The sequence below is a fragment of the Prunus avium genome, chromosome 7, assembly GCF_965620075.1.
Source record: "Prunus avium chromosome 7, drPruAviu1.hap1.1, whole genome shotgun sequence".
NCBI classification, from domain to species: domain Eukaryota; kingdom Viridiplantae; phylum Streptophyta; class Magnoliopsida; order Rosales; family Rosaceae; genus Prunus; species Prunus avium.
The window spans coordinates 26,995,947-27,007,183 of record NC_142290.1 but is presented as its reverse complement, the minus strand read 5'-3'; the positions used below and the strand labels follow the sequence as shown (position 1 = coordinate 27,007,183).

The following is an 11,237-nucleotide window of genomic DNA, read 5'->3' as shown; positions in this document are numbered from 1 at the left end:
ATGAATTAATAAACTTCAGGAATTACAGCTTCTATTATTTGCTTTGTTATATATTACTTTTATTCTGCTAGCATTCTGCATGTGTTTGATTAATTCTCCTTGAATTAGACAGAATGAATACCAATTGCTCGACCTTGTTGCACTACTATCATTAAACTTAAAAAAATAAATAAATAAAGACTACCAATAACAGGGGTTTGGACTTGGCTTAATTAAGCCCTTGATTTCAAGTGGACCAAAATAAGCCCAATTAGTGAGCTTTGAATCCTACTAAGTGTCCAAATTAGCTACGAGGGACAGTAAGACTCTGATTGTGTTCAATTTCGCAACTAGTGCAAAGATTTCTTCATAATCTACACCATAAGTCTGTGTGTACCCTTTCGCCACAAGTCTTGCCTTGTATCGCTCTATAGATTAATCAGCGTTGTGTTTTATGGTAAACACTCATCTACATCCAATAGTCTTTTTTCCTCGTGGTAAAGTTTCCAGTGTCCAAGTCTGATACTTCTCAAGAGCTTTCATCTCTTCCTTTATAGCTTGAACCCACTTAGAATCTTTAAATGCTTCAACAACCTTGGTTGGGATATGAATAGCAGACAACTGATGCACAAAGGCCTTGAGTGTGGTTCAGACAGCTTCTCAGTGAATGCATGATTCGCAATTGGATACTTTGATGTCTTGCCAATATCAGGTGAATAACGATTTGGTGGCTTTCCACGATTCTGCCTGAAAGGTAATTGGTATCCAATAGATTTATCCTCTAAATTCACAAGTGTAGTAAGAGTAGTTACCTCAAGGATATCCTTAGGAGATTGGTCTGATGGTACTGTTGAGTTAGAGGATGGGTCTTCATCTTGTTGTTCTGTATTGTCTCAAACTTTTGCCTTTGTGTCCTTGAGTTTCCACATAAACCCAACTGATTTCAATAAAAAGTACTAATGTTATTAAGTGGGTGACCTCAAACAAACAGAGGGTAAGTAGGTTTCTACATATTTTATACAGTGTTAAATTTGATTTTTTGTTTGAATGATCTTATATTGAAGCAACCATCTTTACCTTCCAGCTGAGAGACTGGTCGATTAGTTCAGAATATCAGCTCCAAATCATATTTCCTTTTAGATGCAAACAGATATTAAGCTCCTAGGGTTCATTATCCACATGCTCAAATAGAGAGACACAGAGATCTTGCCTGCTTAATAATTTTTTGTTTGAGATCCTCAGAGAGACCACCGGTCCCAGACGATTGATCATGTCATCGTCGGACTGCTGTCGTTGAATCTCAAAGGAGGCGCGATCGGGAGATCCAATGGGTGAGGCATCAGAACCGTCCGTCGGAGACGGTGGGGGCGAGTCGGTGCTTGTGATGATGACGGTGGTGGCGGGGGAGAGAGAGGAAAAGAGTCGGGGAGAGAAAGAGATTGCTGGGATGAAGGGAAGGGTGTGGGGCTGATCAGAGCTAAAGGGTAAAAGGGCAAGCCATTGTTCATAATCCTATAGAAGGAAGATACCAACCATTTAAGCGGGGGCAAAAACGTTGTTTTACTGTTACCATGAACCTAGCTCGTTTCTATCTAATTTGAGAGAGGTTTCTGCAAAACTTGGTACTCTAGTTCATCTACAAAGACTTCTTCTTTTCCCAATCTTAAAGGAAAATATTATCCAAGTTACAGATCAACGATCAGGAATCTCTTTCACAAAAAAATGTTTATGCAATAAAAAGGTTCTTATCATCGTTGATGATGTGGATAAGTTAAAACAACTTGAAACACTGGTTGGAGAGTTTGGTTTGGTCTACTAGTTGAACATGGTATAATGATAGCATATGAGGTCAAGGTATTAGCCAATGGTCCAAAAGTCACGCCAACATTCAGCTCTTCCTTAGGGATTTCCTCAGTTCTTAGTTTCTTGCCTGTCTTTTTGTTCTCTTCTTGAGAGGTTCCTTGGTTTTATTATTTTATGGCTTATGCTATGGTGATCATCGCGAAATTTGGCTGAGCAAGATTAATTTAATAGCCATCTAACTTATCTCCGGCTCAATTCATTATTGCATATGCAATTAGATTCCAATTGAAACCGTGTGCGGTTTTCTTTGGTTAACACACCACCATGCGACATAGTTTCCATCTCTCTTTGTCTTTCTCTCTCCCTCTTCCTTTATTTCCCCTCTGCTTTTCATCTATTCCTACAACTTTCTTATTGAGTATTTTCTGAGAATTTGCAGAACCAGATCTCTAGGGAGTTATTTTCTTTTCCAATGGCCTTCAGCACCCAAAGAGCCTCTACATCTCGTACTTCAGCTGAATCGGCTCCTCCACATTGAAAGCATGGTGTGTTTTTGAGTTTCAGGGGAAAGAACACTCGCAGGGGTTTTATATCTCATTTATACCACGAACTGCAGTACTGGCAAGCAATAAAAACTTTCGAGGACGACCGAGACCTTGAAATAGGAGCAAGTATTTCTCTGGAGCTGTTGACCGCAATCGAACAATCACATCTTGCCATCATTGTTCTCTCCCCAAATTACGCTTCTTCCACCTGGTGCTTGGATGAACTTTCAAAGATTATTGAATGCATGAAAGACACCAAGAGAATTTATACCAATCTTTTATAAGGTCGGTCCTTCCGATGTGCGAAATCAAAGGGGGAGTTTTATGGAAGCGTTCACTAAGCATGAAGAAAAGTTCAGTGAAGATGTAGACAAGGTGAAGCGGTGGAGAGATGCTTTAAAAGAAGTTGCCAATCTCTCTGGGTTGGTTTCAAAGAATTATCAGTAAGTATGCATGCATGAAACGTTCCCACTTCTTAACAAATTTAGAGAGCTTTACTTGGATGCTAAGTTTTCTTCCTTTGATGCAACATCCTTGTTAATTATATGTAATGTGTACCCTCTTGATAGTTAGTTTACTTTTCTTCCTTGTAGGTGTGAAAGAGAGCTTATCAAAGTCATTGTCCAACGTGTGTGGACCAAAGTTACTCCATTTTGGTTGTTAGATTCTCAAGAGAAGTTAGTCGGAATTGATTTTGCCCTTGAGCAACTACGTTTGCAATTAGACCTCAAGGCAAATGACGTTCGATTTATAGGGATATGGGGGATGGGTGGGTTAGGCAAAACAACCCTTGCTAACCTAGTTTTTGAAAGAATTTCACATAATTTTGAACTTAGCTCATTTCTATCCAATGTGAGAGAGGTTTCTGCAAAACATGGTGCTCTAGTTGATCTACAGAAACAACTTCTTTCCCCAATCTTAAAGGAAAATATTATCCAAGTTAAGGATGAACGGTCAGGAATCTCTTTCATTAGAAAATGTTTACGCAATAAAAAGGTCCTTATCGTCCTTGATGATGTGGATCAATTAAAACAACTTGAAACACTGGTTGGAGAGAAAAATTGGTTTGGTTTGGGGAGTAGAATTGTCATCACAACTAGAAATGAACGTGTACTAGTTGAACATGGTATAACGATAGCATATGAGGTCAAGGTATTAAATGATGATGAAGCTCTTGAGCTGTTCAGTCAAAAGGCCTTTAAGAAAAGTCAGCCTCAGAAAGGTTTCTTGGTATTGTCTATGTGTTTCCTACAATATGCCAAAGGTCTTCCATTAGCTCTTAAAACTTTGGGGAGTTCTTTGTATGGGAGAGATCAATGTACATGGAAAAGTGCGTTGGATAATCTAGAGAAAATTCCTAATCCAACAATTTTTCACTCACTCAAAGTAAGTTATGATGGACTAGAAGAGATAGACAAGAAAATTTTTCTCGATGTTGCATGCTTCCATAAAGGGAAGTATAAAGAGGATGTAATTGAAATACTTGACAAGAGCCATGACATTTCCAGTCGCTTTGTGATAGATATTCTTATTGAAATCTCTCTTAACTATTGAGAAAAATCAATATCATATCGACATTGTTGAGATGCATGATTTGATACAAGAAATGGCATGGAAAATTGTTCGTCAAGAGTCTATCCAAGAGCCTGGTCAACGCAGTCGTTTGTGGCTTCGCGATGATATCTCTCATGTAATCATGAACAATACGGTAAGAAGTTATGTACGTAGAAATATTATGTTTGGAAGAAAATATATGCCATATATCTTTTAAAAAGATATTAGACTTGAATGTGCTACCTTTTCATTTATTATTATTAATTATTAGGGAACCGCAGCAATTGAAGCTATTGGCTTGCGTTTGCCGAAATTAGAAGAGGTGAATTGGAATTGTACTGAAGCCTTCCCTAAGATGCACAGATTAAGGCTTCTTGATTTTGATAATGTGATCGTTTCTTCAGCCCCCAAAGATCTTCCAAATTCCTTAAGAACTATCCGTTGGAGTTGGTACCCTTATAAATCACTCCCATCAAGTTTTGAACCACGTTTCCTTGTTGAACTAAAGATGAGTCACAGCAAACTTTCCCAGCTTTGGGATGGAGCAAAGGTGAGAGATTATTGAAATATGGCATTTTAGAATTCTTTTACATATACATAATTTGGATATAATTGTAACTTGTTCATTAGTAAGGGTTTATTTTAAATTATTATTTTACAATTTTTACGTACTGTACAGGTCTTGCCAAACTTGAAATGTATGGACCTTAGTTACTCCGATAAATTGACAACTACCCCAGATTTCACAGGCATTCCAAATCTTGAGATTTTGTGGCTACAATATTGTACGAATTTAGTTGAGGTTCACCCATCTTTTGCAGTTCACAAAACGCTGAAACATTTGCAACTTGATGGGTGTACAGGTTTTAACAGTCTCCCAAGTGAGGTGGAAATGGATTCTCTTGTAAAGTTTAGTCTTTGTGGCTGCTCAACAGTGAAAAACATTCGAAGATTTGTGGAACAGCTGAATAACTTGTCCCATCTTTGTTTACGTGGGATTGCTATTGAGCAAATACCTGCATCAATTGGACGCCTTGTCGGCCTTAAAGAGCTGGATTTGCAAGGTTGCACAAAAATTAACAAAATGCTGTTGTCTTCTCTAAATCGTTTAAAGTCTTTGGAAAGGTTAAATTTGAGCAATTGTAATATTGGTGAAGTAGCCATCCTTGATGATATTGGCTGCTTGTCTTCTTTAAAAGTGTTGTTACTTGGTGGAAACAATTTCGTTAGCCTTCCCTCGAGCATTGGATTCCTTTCTAAGCTTGAGTTTCTTGGATTGTCGGACTGCCAATGGCTTGAGCGATTGCCAGATAGAGAAATTGTAAATTTTAGGTTGAGCGAGTGTCTTAATTGCTTCAAATTGGTTGAAGAAGAAGACTGGATTAATGCAATATTTGCAATGATAAGGACAGCAGCCATTGAGGTATTTACTCTCTCGTTGAATATTATAGTTTTCTTTCCCTTTTTATTTTTATTTTGGTGAAAAGAATATAGTTTTCTTTTCTATAATAAATAATTATAATTTCGACCAAAAAAAATAATGGTAATTCTTTTGGTACACGGAATGCGTTCAGAAAATAATGGTAATTCTTTTCGTCCAGTGAGCTGTATTGTATAACTCGAATGTGAAATTCTAGAGTGGTTCAGTCATCGAAGTGTGGGAGATTCAGTAAATGTGGAGCTACCTCTCCCTCCACACCCATCAAATAGCAGCGACTGGGTTGGGATTGCTTTATGTGTTGTTTTTGAAGATTTAGAAGTTCTTGGATATGACATTTGTTGTGAATTAGAACCAACTCACTCCCCTTTAGAGTTTGTTGTTGATGGACTTTGGACAAGACTCAATGATGGATGAATCTTACACACACACAGAAAATAATCAAGCATAAAAGACACAAGTGTTTATAGAGGTTCAGCAATTTGCCTACATCCTCTTTGGTGATCCCCTTGAGAAATTTCACTAATGAAGATAGGTTACAACTTTGGTTTACACAGAAACCCCCTTAGAACACTACCCTCACAATCTGTTTCTCTCACACCCTTGCTCACACCTTGATACACTTGAGAATTTCTCTCCTCTTCTTGACTCACTAGTTTCAGCTACTTTTCTTCCAACTCTCTCTAACTCTTTTTTTTTTTTTTTTTTTTACATTTCAGACTTGCTCACTCTTTCCTTTAATACATGAGCCTCTAGACTTGAGAGAAGACCCTTGCTTTGTCTCCCACGTTCTGCCCTTGAATACCTGACATGAACCACAAGTTAGGCCAGCCACAAGCTATGTATTGATGGTTACTTGAGTAGCCACCCTATATAGAACCATAGGGTAGCTACACCTTGAAACAAGTCTTCCAATGTCCTTCAATGCTACCTCAAACCTTCCAACTGATTTCCAACGTTCTTCTGACTTAGAAGTGACCCCTAGAGTCCTTGCAAGTAGGTGGGAGGCGATAGCCCTTGAAATTAGAGTTCAAAACTCGAGAAATCCGAAACAGCACGTGCTGGGCGACCGGTCGCACGCACTGAGCGACCGGTCGCTTTTGCACAGAGTCTCCAGACTTCGAATTCTTTTCCTGCGACCAGTGCGCGACCGGTCGATTGCTACCTGTGACCGGTCGCAATTAGTTGGCGACTGGTCGCGAGTCGACTTTGCTCCAGACTTCGATTATGTGTAAAAACGACCGGTCGCAAATGTCCTGCGACCGGTCGCTAGTCCGAAACTTAGAATCCTTTATGTGAGCCAATTTTCCAACAATCTCCACCTTGGCGAGCGTAAAACTCCTTGTGGACATCATTGCCTTCCAGGACATCTGTAATGTCTTGAGAATCGTCCCGATAACTCTCAAGAACTCCACCTCAATCTTTAGCATGTAACAAGATTGAGCAAGTTCAAACAATGCTTGAACTTTGCTGTTGTGACTGACTTTGTTAGACAATCTAAAGCATTCTCATTTGTATGAACCTTCCTCAACTTGCGATACTCGCAAGTGCACGAACCGTTGGTAGTATAGCATATGTAAGTGCGAGGTCGATTCCACAGGGATTGGTGATTGAATGATCCAATTTAGTTTCCCTACACAAAATAGAAACAAAAACAAAGAACATAAAACAAGGAAGAAAGAAATAAGTAACTCAAGCAAATAAGTTCCCAAGTTCAATTTAGATTAATGGATTGATTCTAGCTAAAGTATGATTAAGCCATGGTGTGTGGTCATAACCTTGTGTTCCTAATTCCCTAATTTGATCATTTGTTGTCTAACCTAAAATTAAGCATTAGGAACCCATTAAGCATAGAAGAACATTTTAAACAACCAAGTATGTATCTAATCCCTGTTGTCGAATGTCCATACATACTCTTCCTATTCATAGTTCAATTCGAATTAAAGCATGGTGTATACTCTTAATTCAAACCAAGATAGCTAACATGCAAGCCTAAATGGTGATCAATCATTCAAACTAGTATATTAACTTATAAGCATAATGAATAAGAACAAAAACCATAATTGAAACTTGGAAACTAATTCAACTTGAAAACTTAAGAAAAGAATTTACATAACAAAGAAAAATAAATTACAACTAAGAAAACATTAAGGAAACTAAGAGAACTTTGAGGAAGAAAGGAAGTGTTTGAGAACTTTGAGGAGGGAGAAGAAAGTGTTTGGGAACTTTAGAGAATTTTGGAAGAACATGTGTTTGAGAGCTTTGAGGATTTTGGAAGGGAATGTGTTTAAGACATGGGGAATTTGGAAGAGAGTGTTTGAGAACTTGGAGGATTTGGAGAAGAAAGTAGAGAGGTGTTTTGAGAGCTTTGTGGATTTTGGAAGAGAGTGTTTAGGAACTTTGAGAATTTGGAAGAGAGTGGTTGAGAACTTGGAGGATGTTTGTGAACTTGGAGAATTTGAGAACTTAGGGAAGGAAGAGAAATGTGTTTGTGAAGTGTTTGAGACATGGAGACTTTTGGAAGAGAAGGGAAGTAGAGAGATGTTTGAGAACTTTGAGGATTTTGGAAGAACATGTGTTTGAAAGCTTTAGAGAATTAGAAGAAGAGAAAGGAAAAGTGTTTGATATTTAGTACAAAGAAAATTTAATAGAATGATCTTATTACAACAATTGAGAACTACAAAGGGAAACTAAGAGAATTTGAGGGAGAGAAGGGAAGGGAGCTCTAGAGAAGTGTTTGAGAGCTCCCCCCCCTTGGGGTGTTATTACAAGCTTAGAGAACTTCCCTATTTATAGGCCTAGGGGAAGTGAAAATCAGAATTCAATAAGACTAATGCATACAACACTTGAATTATAAAATCTGAAATGGTTGATGCACTTGTATTAGAAAATCTGAAATGGGTGATGCACTTGTATTAGAAAATCTTGAATTGGTTGATGCACTTCACCACTAAATCCCACCAGCAGCCCTAGCTCATCTTCATGTCACCATGACCAAGCTTCCAACCAGAAATGATAGCTCATACCTAGCTCACCATGACCAAGCATCCAACCAGCACATGCTGAGGTCAGCATGACCAGCAACTTCAAGGGCTTACAACTTGGGCTTCTCTTAATCAAATTAGGACTTTAAGCACTCTAAATTGAAGTTCAGAATGTCTTCTTTCCAGCCATATGTTATTTGGGCCAATCCAAGGTCGGAGGAAGAAGTTAAGGCCGAAACAAATTGCTAACTCATTTTTCGTGCTGATAAGATCCATCCTGAGCATGGTTCTGTGTTTGCTAGGTAACGGACTCCAGATTTATCCAATGGGGCTGAAGTTTGGATATGTTATAGTACACACCAATTGGAGAAACTTTCATGAAGAATGTGGCCTCATCCGAGCTATGTAGGTTGCTGAAACAAAGCTTGCAATATGACCTACGGAACTGGACTGGCATGGGGCTGTAGCCATAATGAATTTGTCTTTAAGCTCTTCATCAATTCATCCAAATTAGGCCTTAACATGCTTGAATTGCATGAATTATGTTCTCCAAAGCCATCATTGTTACCTAAAGCTCAATTAACTGAAAGATAAACACAAAAAGGATTAAAAGCACAAGTTTAACTAAAAAACATAACCAAATCATAAGCTAGAAGGGTAAGAAATAATATACAATTATGAACCGATCATTCACCACCGGAGAGAAAATTTCATCATAATCAACTCCCTCCTTTTGCAAGTATCCTTTAGCCACTAACCGAGCTTTGAATATGGTGGCTCCCTTCCCATGCATTTCTTCTTTCTTCCTAAACACCCATTTGCAGCCAATAACCTTTCGACCTTTGGGTTTAGGAACTAACTCCCAAACTAAGTTTAGGTGTAGAGATTCCATCTCTTGCATCATAGCTTCCATCCAACTTTCTCGTTCCTTGTTCTCAACAGCCTCTTGGAACGTGGTTGGTTCTTCTTCACTAGCATTCAAAGCATAGTGAACTGCAACCTTGTCCCATCCAAACTTTTGAGGTGGTTTGATGGTTCTCTTGGGCTTGGACCGAGCTATAGATGATGGCTCAACCTGTTCTTGAGCCTCTTCTTCCTCTTGAGTTTGTTGTTGTTGTTGCCCAGCATCTTCCTCCTCAATGTCGGACTCCACCTCCTCCTGAACGTCTTCAGTTGGCTGTTATTGTGAAGATTCCCTAAACACCTTCTTGAGTGGAACTTCAATGGTTGTTTCTCTCTCAACAACATCCTCCTTTGCCTCTGAATTCTTGACTTTGTTCATAGGCATGGTCTTCTCATCAAACACAACATCCCTGCTTAGTATCTTCTTATGGTTCACTGGATCCCATAGCTTGAAACCCTTCACACCGCTCTCAAATCCGATGAAAATGCATTCAAGAGACTTTGGCTTCAACTTGGATCTTTCATCACTAAGAATAAGTGCATATGCACTGCATCCAAACACCTTAAGATTAGTATAATCGATGACTTATTAGACCATACCTCCTCTGCACATTTGAACTCAAGATTTCTTGAAGGCGATCGGTTAACCAAATAGGCAGCGTGGTTAACCGACTCCGCCCAAAATGATTCTGGCAATCCCGCATGAATCCTCATACATCTCTCACGCTCTATGAGAGTTCTATTCATCCTTTCCGCAGCTCCATTTTGTTGGGGCGTCTTCTTCACGGTAAAGTGCCTCTTAATGCCTTCATTTCTACAAAACTCAAGGAACTTACTGTCTTTATATTCACCACCATTATCACTCTTTAGAATCTTGATTTTTCTTCCGGTTAGGTTCTCCACTTCCGCCTTCCACTCTTTGAATTTGGTGAAGACCTCAGATTTCTCCTTCATGAAGTAGACCCAAACCTTCCTGGAAAAATCATCCAAGAAAGTCACAAAGTAACGAGCTCCACCTTTTGATTTAACCGGTGATGGCCCCTATACATCCATGTGAATATAATCTAGCACACCCGTGCTTCCCTCCTCCTTGTTTCGTTGCTTGAAAGCTACCTTTGATTGCTTTCCCATGGTACATGATTTGCAGAACTCAAGCTTGCAACTTTGAACACCTTTCAACAACTTTCTGTTGTGTAGTTCCAACATGCCCCTCTCACTCATGTGCCCTAGCCTCAAATGCCAAAGTTGAGTTTCATCCTCCGAGTCCTTGCTTGTGGATACAGCTGCTCCACCTGTAGTTGTTGTACCACACAATCTATATAGACAATTAGGTTGAACCTCTCCCTTCATAATCACAAGTGAACCTTTTGAGATTATGAGTTTCCCTCCATTAGCTCTAAATGAATAACCATTCTTATCAAGAGTTCCAAGGGAAATGAGATTCTTACGCAACTTTGGAATGTATCTTACCATTCCAAGCGTCCTAACAGCCCCATCATGCATCTTCACCTTGATTGTACCAATGCTTTTGACTCCACAAATTGAGCCATCCCCCATCATAACTTCACCACCTTCTTCTTTCTCATATGTATCAAACCACTCCTTGTTTGAGCATATATGATATGAGCATCCGGAATCCAAAATCCAATCCGAAGAGGAACACCTTGAAGAATTAGCAAATGCATTAGTTTTAACATTGCTATTAACACATAAAAGCTCACCATCACTTTCTGTGACTTCCTCAACTGTGTTTGCTGCATTCTTCCCTTTGTTCTTCTTCTCCTTCCATATGGGGCAATTCTTTTTCCAATGCTCCTTTGACCCACATTCGAAACAACCTTCTTTTGCCTTGGATTTGGACCTTCCTCTGTTGCTTTTCTTGCCTTCACGCTTCTTTGAACGACCTCTCTCTCCGGTCTTTGCAACTAGACCTTCACCTTGAGAGTTTTCTCCTGAACGTTGAGCCATCCTATGATGCGTCATGATGTCTTGCATCACAAGCTCAAAATCAAGAGTAACCTTCCCGAATAT

At 39.2% G+C, this 11,237-nt stretch overlaps 1 pseudogene across 1 annotated transcript; it reads left to right on the top strand.

The window, feature by feature from the left end:
* The first annotated feature begins 2,320 nt into the window (after positions 1-2,320).
* Positions 2,321-5,554, top strand: LOC110749072 (TMV resistance protein N-like; annotated as a pseudogene). The gene is made up of 5 exons (XR_015825789.1): positions 2,321-2,770; positions 2,921-4,035; positions 4,153-4,431; positions 4,561-5,304; positions 5,519-5,554. The product of XR_015825789.1 is annotated as a TMV resistance protein N-like (transcript).
* Positions 5,555-11,237: the final 5,683 nt, after the last annotated feature.